This window comes from Plectropomus leopardus, chromosome 16, assembly GCF_026936395.1.
Source record: "Plectropomus leopardus strain MGB_pleo_1.0 chromosome 16, ASM2693639v1, whole genome shotgun sequence".
Lineage (NCBI taxonomy): Eukaryota > Metazoa > Chordata > Actinopteri > Perciformes > Serranidae > Plectropomus > Plectropomus leopardus.
This window is the reverse complement of record NC_142191.1, coordinates 9,022,948-9,038,744: the sequence shown is the minus strand read 5'-3', so window position 1 is coordinate 9,038,744 and position 15,797 is coordinate 9,022,948. Positions and strand designations below refer to the sequence as shown.

The following is a 15,797-nucleotide window of genomic DNA, read 5'->3' as shown; positions in this document are numbered from 1 at the left end:
TTTCAAAATCACAAAGAAGAGAGATTCTGTGTTGCCAGATTTCTCAACTGAGGGTTGCTGAGACAGAGACATGTCTTTAAACACAGTTAATTTTCACCTAATTTGTCTCACTGAAAAATGCCAATTCACAGTCAGAATGTTTGAAAGATGCGTGGCTTGTGAAAACTGTCAAATATTTACTTTGGTCACTATGGGCCAAAAGAATCGGTCATAATCTGTACACATGTTCACTTTTCCCATTGAATTGAATGAACTCAGGACTGCTGCTAGTCTCCCAAAGGAGCGGGGCAGTGGCAAAACCCCCGTGACACAGATACAGGAAATAAATCTAAAGCAGGCGGTCTCGGTTTATCAATGGTCTCTGTTAAAATCCTGGCAAAACCAGTATGTTGGCATGGCTACGCATCAGTGTGGATTAAAGATTAGACACATAGAGCTCCACAAAGATACCTCAGTATCAGTTCAGCAACATTTTTTTCTTTCACCACTCAACATGAGGCAGGTAACACCATTAAAGCAACACCTGGTTCAATATCACCCCTTTACAACTTGCTTCAAAGCTTACACTTCACTTATCCAGCAACAACAAACCCTAAACAAGACACAATTATACACCATATCAGTCATATGGATACTCAGTCCATTCACTTAAATCAGTAATGGCTATGACTCCAGTGTTTGAGAAGGAATTAATAAGGTAAGTGTCCTAGTCAAGTCAAAAAAAGGGTTTAAATCAGAGTCTGCTGACCTTGTGCAGGCTGTGAGGTAAATCCTATCGCTGTGGCAGCAGAGGAGTGAGGTTGGCAGTTTCTGGCTCTGGGCCTCAGGGATGAAGATGTCTGGTTTGGGTTGGCTCGCCATCAAACTCCAAATCATCCCAAAAACTTGACCTGCAGTCAGTGAAATGGCCAGAAATGTTTATAAATCAGTTTGCTCACTGATTTCAAACTAGAAGTTAACTCAATTAAATTCAGCAAAATATATACATAAAACATGCGCGGTACAATATTTTCAAGGCCCAGCGTGTTGGATTAAGGGGGATATACTGGCAGAAATGGAATACGTAGACAAAAAGATAATAAGTAGACGTTTTCTTCAGTGTATGATCACCTGATATTAAGAGCTGTTGTGTTTTTGTTACCTTAGAATGAACCATTTACATCTACATAGGGAGTGGGACCCCATCTACAGAGACTTTGTTTCTGTGGATAATTTGGCTTATTCATCCTGAATGTTTGGATCAGAAATAAGTAGAAGGTACAAACTAGCAGGAGCCAAACGACATAAAAGAAACGCTGATTCATAACATGAAACTGCTTAATTTGGTATTTTTTACCGGTTTTAATCACCCGGCCCATTTGTTTCGGGAAAGAAGATATCTCTGTGGATAATTGAGCTCTAGTTTAGAAGAAAAAGCCCTGGACAATGAACAATGAAGCAATTCTTATCAAATGTACCAGGTGGCTGCAATCTGCAATCCTCGCCACTAGACATCACTAAAGCCTCCTAAATCTTACACACTTTTCCTTTAAACAATCTATACAGTACAGCATTTCTGAGTCACGTTCTTTTTTAAGGTAACATTGTTGTTATAAATGGTATTACAAACTGTACAATTTAACACAATTTTTCTGTCTTCTTATCTTTTAAAATCTGATTACTTACACCAATCAACTAATATAACTGACAAAATATAACTTCGGCTTTGTTGTTTCAGCAGTAAACAGTTAAGGAGGAACAGAATTAAAAACACAAACTGAGCTGAAAACATACTGGAAAGTTGAAACACTGGCTAACCAAACCTGCAATCAATGATTGCTGATTTGCACTCAGGTCAGGACAGGAACACAGACAGAATAACTGACATTCACAGACAGATGGACTCATACGCATAAAGTAAAACACAAATTTTCTGCCATGAAATAGCAAACATTAACTCACACACACATAACCATGCAACATTCATTTTAGTGAGCTGTAATTATTGTAAATTTAAAAAGATCATGAAATATATTAATATAACTATTTATGATGTGCCTAATTGATGCATGTTTTAGGATGTTATGTTTAGCAATATGTTTTGTTTCTGTTCTGCTGTAAGCCCAACCAGGGATGGGTGGTTGCAAATTAGCCTAGCTAGAAGCCCTATGCAACACATCAGAAAAAAAACATTGTCCCTGTCAAATAAACCAATAAATAAATTTAAAAAAGTATCTTTACCAGCCGGAAAAAAAAAAAACATAGAGCAATTAAAAACACGATATATCATGTAATTTCTATACTTTCCAGCTGAGCTTTACTTTAGTTGAGCTCAACAAGAGTCTGCTAAAAGCACTGTTTATCATTTAGCATAAAGCTAATTTTGCTAGCTCTGCCTTGAACTGACTAGCTTAGCCTAGCACCTGCTAACGCAGCATTTATTTACCAATTTTCCACAACTCACCGATTTGGGGGTCCCTCTTTGTTTTTCTCTGAGCAGGGCCTCTCTCACACACATGGACGAGCTAACAACAGAGTACAGACCGGTACTATTCTGCTTTGACACCATTAAATACTGTTTTTACTGTTTCATTTGAGTTACATTTTTACCGTTCAGCAACTGCCTCCCAGCGTCTGGGTAGCGCGTGCACTTCTGCCAACGGTGTTGCGCACGTGTGTTCTGATTGGCTGTGGCACTTCCGCGTTAACTCTTTGTTACCTGGATTAAAGGGGCAATGTCAGACTGCAACACTTTCCTGCCAAAGTTTTTTTATGAGCTGCAAACACATAATTTCTTAGTAAGTCGATTAGTTAGATCATTAGTTTAAACGTAACAAATAAAAAAAGGAAACAAACAAAATATAAGTAAGAAAACAACAACAATAAACAGTATTCAGTAAACAACCATAATACATGTTATAGCTTTTGAGTCGTTCAGTCTTGAGAAGAATTGAAAATGCTGTTTGTGCATCATTGGTTGGCTGTTTAAGGAAGATATGAACATACAGAAAATGTTTAGTCCACACCCGGTTAAAGGGTAACACAAACATTTCACTTTTACTTTTCTGCTTATTACATTTTCCTTCCTGGAATCAATCTGCAAATCAAACTCACAAATTGAATTATTGCATCAAAACAACACCATCATCATTTTTATTTCTCCATAAAAATTGGTCGAGGTCCAAGTCCCACATTTATTACATCACTGAGAAACCCTTGGTGTCCTCTGTCAGGGAGAAAAAAAAAACAAAGTCAAAAACACTGTAGTTATTTTACAGAGAAACAAAGCTGATAAGTAACGTCAGAGGTCAGTTTATATGTGAACTCATCTCTGTGTTTCTGTGCAGTAGCATCACAGGTGCAGTATAGTTTGTGTGGGAAAGGAATGTGCAGATGTATCTGTGTGTTTTCTTCAGTATTAACAAGCACGCATGAGAACGTGATGCCTCCAGAAAGGGAGCAGGAAGGAGTTTCAAGTAGCAGCACTTTGTTCTGCACGTACATAGATGTGGACTTTTCTTGCATGTTTTACTTAAACACCGTTTTGACTGAGTCCTGCATCTATGGACTCCAAAATGGACACGGACAGTGGATGTGTGCAAACTTTCTGGATGCTGATGCAGCTGAAGAAACCCCTTTCACTCCAAAGTTTTCCTCCAAGTAGGGCCTTCAACCCAGAAATAAAAATTCAGTCATTATGTTCTGACCGTCATGCTGATAGAAAGTGATGTGAAATTTTAGAGTCCACAAAACACTGCCGGAGTTTCACTGGGAAAAGGCTTTGTGCTCATCTCATAAAATCATAAAACCACAAAATGTCGCCATAATGCTCATCTGAAGTAATCCAAGTGTCCTGAAGCTCCAACATGCCAAATTGTTTTGAAAAACGTCACTGGTGTCATGTTTTTAGCCTTGTTGTAGCTTGTAGTTCCTAGTATGGGAGCTACATTCACATATGTGCACGTGACCAACAAGAGCGGTCTCATCTGACGCCGTTTAGCCATGTTCCTGTTGGATGCGACAGGTGGCTTTAGGCATTACGGGTAAACCATCCCTTAAATACCCTTTTCCACTTCAAATCTGATAAGACTTAGTTGAACATTTTTCAGTGGTATTCTCTTTAGGTTTACTTTAAGGCATTTGTATATTTTTCCACCTCTGTGTAGAGGGAGTTTTTGGATAATCTTCTTGCTTGTTAAAGCCTGGCAGAGGATCTGAAGAGCGTAACTTGTGAAATGCAGGTCAGTAGGGATCACTAAAGACAGTTCAAAGACACCCCCCTGCTCTAATGGTCTGCAGGAGGCGACACAGATACTGGTTTATAAACATCAGCGGGGGGTTTATTCTGAGCAATGTACCTAAACAAAGTACAAGTTGAGTGTTTCGAAGAATCTACACATGAACTTCCTGCTCCTCTTCACATCGCTGCCGTCTGTGTCAGCCAGCAGCTTAACCAAAAGCCAAAAATCAAACAAAAAGTGGTATCAAATTAGACATACTTGATCAGTTTCCATGTTAAACTCACAGTCTCTGTAGAGCGAAATGCTCGACAGGCCGCAGTTACTGGCAGCTCCTCAGGAAACACCAGCAGAATCCATTTTCCAATTACAGTTAGCCTTGTCATCAGTCTTCTCAAGTATGTGGCACAGGGTGTAAGCCACCGCTGCTTCTTGAATCCACATCAAGCACATAGACACAGAGAGGAATGTTGGGCCTTTCTTGCTATTCAAGGATACAGTTATTTATACAGACAAATGTGTTGCAGTGTCAGACTGAATACTTCAGTGAGAGCTGGCCTGAAAAGGCTTGTGACATGGGTCAAACTGGAGTAGATCGATTTCTGTTTATACGCACCTTAGAAAAACAAGAGTTAGGCGTTCTGGTGGCCAAAGGGTTGAAGACGCTGACCGTGTCTTTTCAACATCCCTTCCACTTGTTTCCTCTCATTTCTCTATGGTCTCCTTACCTGTTCACGGAAAAAATACCCTGAAATACTTAAAAAAAAGAGAAGAAGAAAATGTTAGTTGGCATTTCTGTGTAGCTGCACTTGGGAACAGTGGTGTTTTGGGCAAACCTATTGCCAGAATAAATGTTAGCATTGTATGTTTCTGCAAACCATGGATATGTAATATTTGAATGTTATTATGCAGAGCTGAAACTTTACATTTCTTCATGTTTCAACATGTTGAAAAATAAGGACTAAAATCACTTGGTTATGGTTAAGAAAAGATAATGTTTTGGCTTGAAATATTTATACACAATCATGGCTGAAAATAACGACAATGTGTCTAAAAAACTGTCACCTAAGTGTCACACAATCCACCACCCCTTCCTTATCATGGTGACAAACTCTACTCATATACACGTAATCAGAGTTACATTACTTTAGAAACATTGATACGTACGACGGAGGCCATGTTAAAGAAAAAAAAGTTAGATTTTGAGAAAAAAGTCATTACATTTTGAAAATTAAGTTAACTCGTAATAGTACTGGAATAAAGTTGTAATTTCACATGAAAGAAAGGTGTAATTTTATGAGAATTATGTCATAATTTCACATGAAAAAAGTCATAATTTTATGGGAATAAAGTGTTTTTACGAGAAAGGGGATATTATATTATGGAAATAACATATTGCCAGCAAACAATAAAATAGGGGAGAGCACAGGTCAACAGGTTACCATCCCAAGGCACACCTGTGCAGTAATGATGCTGTTTAATCATAGTGTTGATATGCAACACCTGTTAGATTTATGGATTATCTTTGTAAAGGAAAAGTGCCCACTAACACAAATTTAAACAAATTTCTGAACAAAATTTAAGAGAAATATCTTAAGAGTGCATAAAAAGCATTGCCTCCATACAAAAACAAAATAACGACAAAATAGGGGGTAAAATATTCTTACTGAGAATGAAGATAAAGCGATTTGGCTGTTGATTTTGTAACACTCAGCTGAAACATCACTTTCATTTAGCGCAGACAGTTGCTAAAATTACTTGATGTTGGTGTGAGATCCCGCGAGTATCCGGTCCAGTTTTACCTGAGTCCAAGAACAATCATAGCACTACTCTGTGAGGACAGTGTTTCCATTTTGGACTGTTTTTTTCCACAGGCAAACTGCCTAACTGTCTCTCTGTGTGTGTGCTTTTCCTTATGTTCATTCATCCAGGGAAGTTAACTGATACATGCTCTTTTTCACCAAGCCACAGCTCCATGTGTGAGTTTTACTGGATTTGTGCAGAGTGAACAGCTGTGCTGTAGAATTGAGTAATTCCTCATTCAAGGACGACTCACCAGTAGCGCTTGTGAAAGAGTGTTTCTTATTAAAACGCTCCCTGAACAACGCTGCCAACCTTGTCCGGGGATTTGAAATAAATCCTCAGAGAAGCCTGCAACCATCAAGGTTTGATCCCACATTTTTGTGTTCTGTCTTTCACAATAAAAGTCTCGTGGTCAAACATCTTAGGACCATCTGTTCTCTGTCACAGTTATGTAAATTAATGTTGCACTGTTACATGTCAAACACCAGAGTACTTTTTTTGTAACTTGCCACATTAGGCATTATCATGATGTCCTAATATATAATATACAAGCTGGAATTATTTTCTATAACAATGACAACATAAAAATAACTTTATTTGTGTAACACCTTTAGAAAGAGTGTTTACGAAGTGCTTTGACAAGCAAAGCAAAAGCAGAAACGGGATACTCAGGAGGCAACATAGCAACAGAAAGCAAAACAGTCCTACCAAACTAAGCAAGACAAAACAAGGGTAACTTTGCAACCTGGATCATCATCACTTTTCTTGTGCTGTGCTATTTAAGTCTTTGATCCCAGAGCAATCTGATTTTGGCAGCATGGCAAGCAATGTCCCACATATTGCAAGAAAATAATACATTTAGAAAATTATATATTTTTTTAAAAAGCTACTATTTTTAATAGTATTTTAATAGACTTTAAGCCATTTTTATAGGTCATTTCTTGTTTTCTCTTTTTTTTTTACAGTAATCAGTAAAACCTTAAAATCAATTTCAAAATGAACAAATGGAGAGAGCCCAGGATTGGGGCATTGTGATGTCGTCTGTTAAAACCAGTGAGCAGCGAAACTGCATCGCTCTGGACCTGCTGGAGGCAGGAGGACTTTTGGTTGATGCCGCAGAGGAGGGAGTTACAGCAGTCAATTCTGGAGAAAAGTAGTGCATGAATTACTTTTTCCAAGTCTGACCGAGAGAATACTGAATTTACTGAAAACCAAAGCTCAGCAGAGCTCTGTGTCTTCTGCTCGTGGTGCAACAGCGTGAAACAAGAGGCCTCGTTTTTACACTAACACGTGAAGGCATCACAATCAGCAAATGAGCGGCGACCTCCGCCCGCCACCGAGGGCGGGGGAGTAGGAGCGAGAGACAGAGGGAGGAGGAGAGGAATGTTAGATGGAGTGGGGCAGTTCAGTAGTCATGCTTACTTAACTTTGTGGGTTAATTACCATACTGACAGATTGATTACTGAGAGTGACAGAGGAGGGGGCCTGGCAGCAGCTCCCAGCTGTACTCCTTAACCTTCAAACAGTGTGTGTGTGTGTGTGTGTGCGTGTGTGTGTGTGTGTGTGTAAGAGAGAGAGATAGATAGATAGATAGAGAGAGGGAGAAAGTAAAACTGTAAATGGGAATAGGAGGGTGAATGAAAACTGACGTGTGAATAATAAATGGTTAAGACAGAATGAGTATTTCCAGACACCAGCGGATGTACATCATTGCCTGGTTGACTGCAAAATCTGTCTCTCTCTTTGTGTTTGTATGTGTCTGTTTGTGTGTGTATGTCTGTTTGTGTGTGTGTGTGTGTGTGTGTGTGTGTGTGTGTGTGTGTATGTCTGCTGGACACCTGGAGCTTGAACTGTGTTTAGGATGTCTGTATCCGTATACTTTTCAGCACAAGGGTCGCTGCAAAGGTCCTCCATGTCACTGCGGTTGGAAAACAAACACATCAACAGACACACACGTGCGATCATTTTCTTGTCAGCAGGCTCTGCGACCAGTCGACTGGTGTTAATTATCATCACCGTGCACTGTGGCAGATACAAAATACAAACATTATAAATGATTACAAACACTCTAACACACAAACAGGTAGTAGACACAAAGTCATTCTTGAATACTCTACACACTTGGATTTGACCTGTTTGTTTTTTATATTTTCAATCAGTGGTGGGTAAAAAACACCAACTAGCATTTGACTTTTTACTGCAATGGCAATGCGTAAAATAGGCATTCACATCCAGGTCAAACCACTCTGCAGTAGACGCCTCCGGCTCCAATCGCCATTGAATACAACATCTGCATGACTTTTAGCCTCTTAACTGGCGAGATGCAATGATGCGAAGCCACCAAATACTGTCTGTCTCCGCGCAAGCAGCGCTAAAACACTGATCGAGATTAGTCTGAGTTTGAGAGACTGAATAAGTAAGAGATATTTCAAGACAAATAACTATTGTGAAGTTTTCACAGGACCCCATCACTGCTGTTTTCTCCTGTTTACTTGTTGTCCGACTTGTCCGTGATGTCAAATGGACACAGCAAAGAAACAACAACACACACAGAAAGGCATACTCATCTGCTGCAGAGCCGTGTACACGGCTCAACAGGCAATGGGAAAGCAGTCTAAAGTCTATTTTTAGCAGATTTTACCTTTTTTTAAAAAAAAAAAAACAAAAACATCCGTGCACGCACTGGCAAATGAAGCCAAGTAAAAGATAACTGGCACAAAAATTTAGTCGAGTAAAGAGTAGAAGCACAGTTTTTGTAAAAAAGGAACATGAAAAGTACTACCTTCAGAGAAAGCAACTTTTTTTTTACTTATTTTTGTTGATTGAAATGTGTTACTACCCACCCCTGTTTACAACGTCAAACATGGTTGAATGAAACGGGTCGCCTGACCTCACACACTGAACCTGACACACAGATGTGTGTGTTGACACTAGTGTCAACACAGCTGTTTTTTATTTAACTTTAAGCCTCATTTGGTACACAAGACACAAACACATCAAGTGTCCGACTACTGCAAGAGGTCTGTGTATGGCTGTGTGTTTTGTGTACCTTGACATATAATAAGTAAATAAATGAGATAAATGTCCACACCCTAATTTAGAGCTTTCACATCTGCAACCCTGCACAACCTCACTGACCTCATCCTCCAACAATACAGATCTTTGGGGCAGCGATGCGAGGGATGAGCCAAGAGATGAAGAAGGAAGTAGCTTAAGTGTTTTTTGTTGGGGATCAGAGAGGGCTCCTTCTATACGAGCTGTCTCTCTCATAAGGAGGATTAGTACGAAACAAATGCAGCTCTGGCTCAGCCTTCACCCTCCTGCACTGAAGGGAGGAGGGCGAGGAGGAGGAGGAGGGGCACGTTCCCGTGCCAGCACAGGTGGGTACATTACAAGCGCTCGGAAGGCTAAAACGACAACTCATTTGGAAAATATCCTGTAAAGTATTTTGGAAAGTGCCGTGAATAAGACGGTGATATCCACACGCACAATCTCACTCACATAAACCCTCCTTTGATGCTGTGATGGGTCAGTTTGTTGGGGGAAGCCCTTTGTTCAGCCAAGCATGAGAGCCTGATTTGAGAGTTGAACAAGTACACTGTGACCTCCCTCTTTGGTGTGTGTGTCTTTGTCCATGTGCAGTATATGAGTTAATGGGTACATAACCATAAGTTAAAGGAATATTTCACATTTTATGTTGAATTCATTAGGAAAACTTTTTTCTTGCATGCATCTGGTGAATGAAAAATGTCTCAAGCTTTTTTTGTATTGGCATGACTGCAGGACTGTCCACCAGACCTACCAGCCCATTCTCATTTCAAAATTGTCAAATACTGCCGCTTCGACAGTGCTTTTAGTGTATGATCCCGATGCCGAAAAGCATCTTCTGCATTCACATGATACACCCCTAGACCGCATCAGATAGCTAGATGTTATGATGCGATGGTGGACAGCACCTGCTGCAACTGCATGAAATGTAGACGGGCAACCACTTGAGCACGTGGCACGATGCCACCTGTCACCGCTGTATGATACAGCTGTGACAGCCAGTAACGGTGCAATCTAAGGAGCAAAAGGGCACCTATACGGCGGGTGGGCGGGAGAGGTGGTGGATGAGTCCAACAAACCCTGGACTTTCATGCAGGAGTCTGGTGTTCACGTGATGTTTTTTTGCACACCTTACCATCCGTGTCCTTGTTGCTTTATCCTAACAATCCACTGCAGCATGTTCAGTCCCAGCGCTGACTGCCATGTGCTTGTGTTGTCTAAATATTACCACATTCAGTGTAATCTCACCATGTGTTTGTGTTGTCACCAGGGTAGCACCATCCCAGAACATCAACAGCAGATGCAGAAGGATACCTAGAGTGCGATATGTAGACGTGATTTACTACCACAGATCAAATGTTGCTTGTGAGACTTTTGCAGCACATCAGCCGTCTTTATATTCATGTTTTTTTTTTGTGCAATGCTTTTTTGTTGTTGTTTTACTTTTTGCTTTGTGTTATTTTTAGGGATTTTATCAATTTACTTACATTCTCCTTTTCATGGCTGTTTTTTAATATGTCTGTGTTTTTATTTGATAATGCCTCTGTTTGATTTAATCTCCTCCATTTGTTGCTCTATAAATAAATCTGACTTGACTTGACAAACCCAGACCGAGCATAACCTTGCCAGCTCAGGACCTCCACATTAGACCAGTTGAGACCAGCCACTTGCACAGTTGATGCAACAGCTGGTTTGCACAACCAAAGAATTGCTGCAATATCTGTCAGAAACTGTCTCAAGGTCGCTCATCTCAGCAGTTGCCCTCAAAATCCAAAAATGGAGAAAATTCTTGATGAATTAAAAGATAAAGGGTGTTACCGTGTGACTTTGTTGAATCTGAATTAACCATTTAAAACACCAAAGTCACACAATAACAAAAACAAACTAACCAATTAAGAAAGCGGTAAACCAGCATCTCTTTGGGAAGTACTGACTGGATATATGAGACTTGGATTATTAGGCTGCACAAGTTGAGGTCTGTTTTGATATAGTTCTGCTGTTGTTATACGTGGATCCCTATAACTGCAATTCATTAAGAATTTTCTCTTTTTTTAGATTCTTCGTTCACTATGAAGGCATGCAAGAAAAGCAAAGTTCTCTTTACAAATTCAGCGTCGCACAGGGCGTGAACTGCCCCTTTAATTTCAACACTTGAACTCCATTTTTTGAACAAGGCTCAGAAATATCAACAGATCTGTTATCCCAATTTGTCAAAATTGGTAAATGAACGTCGGAAACTAACTCTTAAACACGATGGAGGCAGAGAAACACATTAGGCAGCAGTGGCAAACCCTGTCTTCATGCCTATATTAGGCCGACCTCTTTGATATCAAACTAAAATAGTCGTGCAGCTGTCTGCCCTACCTGGCCCGCACCCTCCACACACAGGTGACTTTGCTATCAACACCAGAACACACACTGTAACTGAGGTTGACCTATGTACAGTATGTCTATGAGTGTGTGTATGTGTGTGTGTGTTTGCACAGTTTGTACCCGTGAAGCATGCAGAACTGATAGATGCCACAAGTAGTTTTCATTAATAGTGCTGCTGGAGCGGTGTGACCTTTCAGTACCCTGTGCCTCCTCGACACGGTGTTTCTGCCAAAACCTGCATGGTCACACAGCGCTAACTTTGCCGGACCATGACAAGCACGCCATCACACTGACAATCATCATAATAAACACAGTGCGTGTGTGTGTGGTCAACAGATGACTGATGGGACTGACACTGCAGGGTGACGGGGGGGGGCGGGGATTCCCACACTGAACTAAATGTTTATGCATTTATGGAACATAGTGTTTGATCAAAGAGGGACATACAGCAGAACTGCATATTTTTATTTTATCAGCATATATATATCACTTATTCATTGATATAGATATATAGATATATATATAGATATAATTTTTTTTTTTTTTTCTTACCAAAAACTGTCTGTTCAGACAGTTTTATTTTCATTTTCATTTTATTCAGTTTCTATGTTACTTTTCTTCATCCATTGGAATGGAGAGAAAAAAACACAATAAATTATCCTAATAACATTTTTGTTTTTATTTTTTGCCAATGATTTATCCATTATTACATTTTTTAGTTTTTTGGGTGGTTTTTTTTTTGCGTGTTTTGAACGTAAGAGGGTTCTGAACTGGTGAAAGAGAAGGCAGACATCTCTACGACTGATATCTCCAACACTCAGTTACTCACACCAAAACAATCTAGACTGATAAAGAGCACTACAGGTAAGAGTTAAATATATGTTTTTGATTTTGGGGTGAACTGTCCCTCCAAGATGATAGAAGTTACTTTTATATGCTCAGTTTCTTCGCTGGCTGCAAATGAAAATAAACACATTTAAGCACCAGATCCCCAGACTGAAGGCAGCAAATTAACTATGTGCACACACACAAACCTCAGCACACCATAACAGTGTTGTTTTGGGGGTTACCGGGCTTGTGGCTGTGCCGGGTCAACACACATTTCTTTCTAAAGTGACAAGCAGAGGGGCTGACATGTTCAGAGCTGTTTCACTTTGTTTCCTTTTTATACACAAACAACGTCCCACTGTCATCACTCCATCCCTCAAATACCAAAGGGCCCCCTTAAGAGTGCGGTCTCAGCGTTGGCCTCCAGTCGGGCCCCATGATTTCTCCTGGAAAGCACGTCCCCAAGGAGGGAACTTTTACTCAATGCAAGCTTAGAAATTTTGTTCTCTTCAGGATTTCTGTAAACAGGCTCACATCCAGAAAAACAGAATAAACCCAAACACACTCAAATCACCACGTTCTCACACAGGAAGCTTGTCCTCATTTAAAGGGTGTCTTCAGAAGGACAATGCCCACCTCCCCCGTCGTGCCTTGTGACATTCGGATTGCGTTACACCCTGACTGACACAGCAACACACAATCCCTGATTGTATTTTACAGCTGGTAGTCAATCTCTCACCCTGTAAACCTGCCGGCCTGTGTCAGTGTGTGTTAGTGGGAGTTTTCTCACAGGTTATCACTCTCACAGCTGTTTTTTCTTTTTCTCTGGCTGTAATTTAAGCTACTCTGCGATGATAATGGATTTAACAGGTTCCTTTTAACAGCTCTCCAACCAGATGTGCTCGGCAGCCCCAGGACAGACTGTTAACTATTGCTTTGTCTTCATTTCGACTAAGGTGGTCCTCTATTTTCAACCAGGTAAAGCTCACCTGGAGGTCCTGGCCACGCCTCTTAATTACGCTTCACTTTCATAATCTTTATAGCCTCATCTCATTGTCTCTGAACTGTTTTCTTTACAGCTCATCCACCCGAAAACTCCAAGACTCAAACCAACAGCACATGCTGATAATACCTTAGGTTCCCCATTGCTTTCACAAAAAACTACTTCATCAGAACGAAAATACATTACTTCAGGTTTCCAGTATATCCAATTAAGTTACAGCAAAACTCTCTTTAAGTTAAGTATTTTCATTCCACCTGAAGCAGCTTGTGGTAAATGAATAGTTAAACATTTTGGGAAATATGCTCTTTTGCTTTTTCAGTTGGGTACAGCACCTTCTCATCGCAAATCGTCATGTTGCCGCTCTGTCAGTGACCTTCCACGTCTACTTATGATCTTTTAGGTATCCTACCGTGTCAGCTGTTTATCCTTCGGGATGCCGTTACCGTGACGTCAACAAATGGTGGGATGACGCAGCATGATCCTTATGTCTACACAGGAGCGCGGGCTGTCGTGATGGTTCGGATTTGGCAACAAAGTCATGGATTGTTCGGGTTTGACAGCTAAAATACAACTATCTAAAATCATACCAAAATTACTTACCTTTTCGGTGAACGTGTTTATTCTTCTCTCTCCAATGTTTTTAAGTGTCAATTGCTCGTCTGTGGATAACTCTGAGGAAAACAGAAAGTAAGAGTGATGTCAATGACAATACCACTTGGAGACGCTAGGTTGGGATGAAATTGAAAAGTTAAAAACATTTTCCCCAGTTGCCTTAAAAACACATTTCCTAGATCAAAACTGACAAATACTCTAATTTAAAAGGATTCATATTTTGGGTTAATTGTCAAATTGAGGAGATTCTAATATGAGATTTCTGAAATATGATCACCAGTGAAAGTGTGGTTACTAATTTTCCAGGTTAACAAATCCTGGATGGATGATAGAGTCCTTCCATTCACTTTACGAAGCATCTCAACCTAAACGACCAAAAAGTCCGCATTTCTGCGCTCTTAACCTTTCCCAGATGTGCGAGTCAACAGAGAGTGGAGGGCGTGGATGAAGAAGGTGCAGCAACGAGATGGGAAAATAGTGCTGAAAAGAAAGAGTGGAGCGGTGGGAGATGGAGAATATAGCGGGGTGAGTAAGGAGAGGAAAGAGTCTGTCACTGCCTCCAGGGGTGAGGCAAGGGGGGCAGAGGTGAGAGAGATGGGGGTCTCTGCTGTCTGGGTGGTGGGACCACAGGGAATGACAGAATTATTAGGACGAGCATCTGACAGGAAATAAATACAGTGTGGGCAGAATCGCCAAGAGGCAGATAGCCAGACATTGTCGAAAACTACAATAAACTGTGTAGTATATGGGTTAAGAAAAGTTTTCATAGTGTGCTTCACCGGAGAATTCATAACCTTTGCCGCTTGGACTGAAAGTAAATCAGTTTATTTCTTTCTGGGGGAATCATACAAAGTGTCTTATTCATTCAGTGCTGAGTTCATCCAATTTAACAAAAAATGCCAAATAAAAAATATTCTTGTCACAAAAAAATAATTTAAAACTGAACCCACCCGGATCAGTTTTCTCACGCTGCATTTATATGCCTTTTAGTGGCATTTAAACCTCTAAAACCTAAGAAAATTGGTTTGATTTCCTTCAAAACCACAGGAAAAAAGTAATAAGCAACTTGGCAAGAACTAATTTCTTTTTAATTTGGGGGCCATTTCTTGTTGCTTGTCGCCCTCTTTCCATGTTTCTTCATTAATCATGTTCTGTCGTGTTTGTTGGGTTTGTTCAGACCACTTGCACCCCCACATACAATTGCTGGCCCCCCATTCGAAGATAATTGGAAGCCAAAATTACTGTTTTTCAGCAGCTTGTGGTGTACATATTTTTAAACTAGCACAAAAGTAGTCTGGCATTGCCAGACCTATATTTACTTTATTACTTTTTAGAGGAAAATTTATGAACAACGCGAAATGAGAAAATGAGAAAAGCCTGGATTTCTTAACTTTCATACCGACATAGTTTTCAGCAAGCCTATATACTTCAACAGCAAAGTTCCTGAAAATCAGGTATGACTTTAGGTTTATGCCACCCAAAATTTTGAGTGACTGTGGTTTGGTCATCACTGCGTGGGCTACGTTTCATCATGTTGTGACTGGATTTGTTTTGGTGTGTTGATTAACAGATTGAGCAGGAAGACAACTGGATACCTCAGTAGCTCCACTGCTCAAGGGTCATCCATCCTCTCTGTCATTTGTACACGGATATTTGAGAGGTAAAGAATGAATGGCATGGAGAACACAAAGACGGAAGAGAGCGGCGTCTTTGAAGAATCCCTCTCGTATATGTCATTGTCAAGAGTTTTCAGCCAAAGCGGACTCGGGGACCCCTAAGCAACACAAACAAACAGCTGAAACATTCACGGCTTCTGACACTGTCAAGGAACGACATGAAAGAACATTTTTCTCATTCTGCTAAAGACTTATTCAGTTTGCAGCTTTTTTCTTTTTCAGACAGCGTTGGCTTCC

The 15,797-nt window shown here is 40.3% G+C and overlaps 1 long non-coding RNA gene across 2 annotated transcripts in view; it reads right to left on the bottom strand.

Annotated features, from left to right (window-relative positions):
• Positions 1-369: 369 nt before the first annotated feature.
• The window catches only part of LOC148186820 (uncharacterized), a 38,090-nt gene continuing 22,662 nt past the window's right edge, over positions 370-15,797 (bottom strand). The window contains exons 2-7 of one of the 2 annotated variants that reach the window (XR_015779128.1): positions 13,873-13,943; positions 7,859-7,938; positions 4,834-4,973; positions 2,590-4,648; positions 2,444-2,504; positions 370-890 (exon numbers count right to left, since the gene is read on the bottom strand). This is a non-coding gene — a long non-coding RNA (uncharacterized LOC148186820). Of the gene's footprint in view, positions 891-2,443; positions 2,505-2,589; positions 4,974-7,858; positions 7,939-13,872; positions 13,944-15,797 lie in introns of both variants that reach the window. The other variant, XR_015779127.1, reaches the window with a different exon arrangement.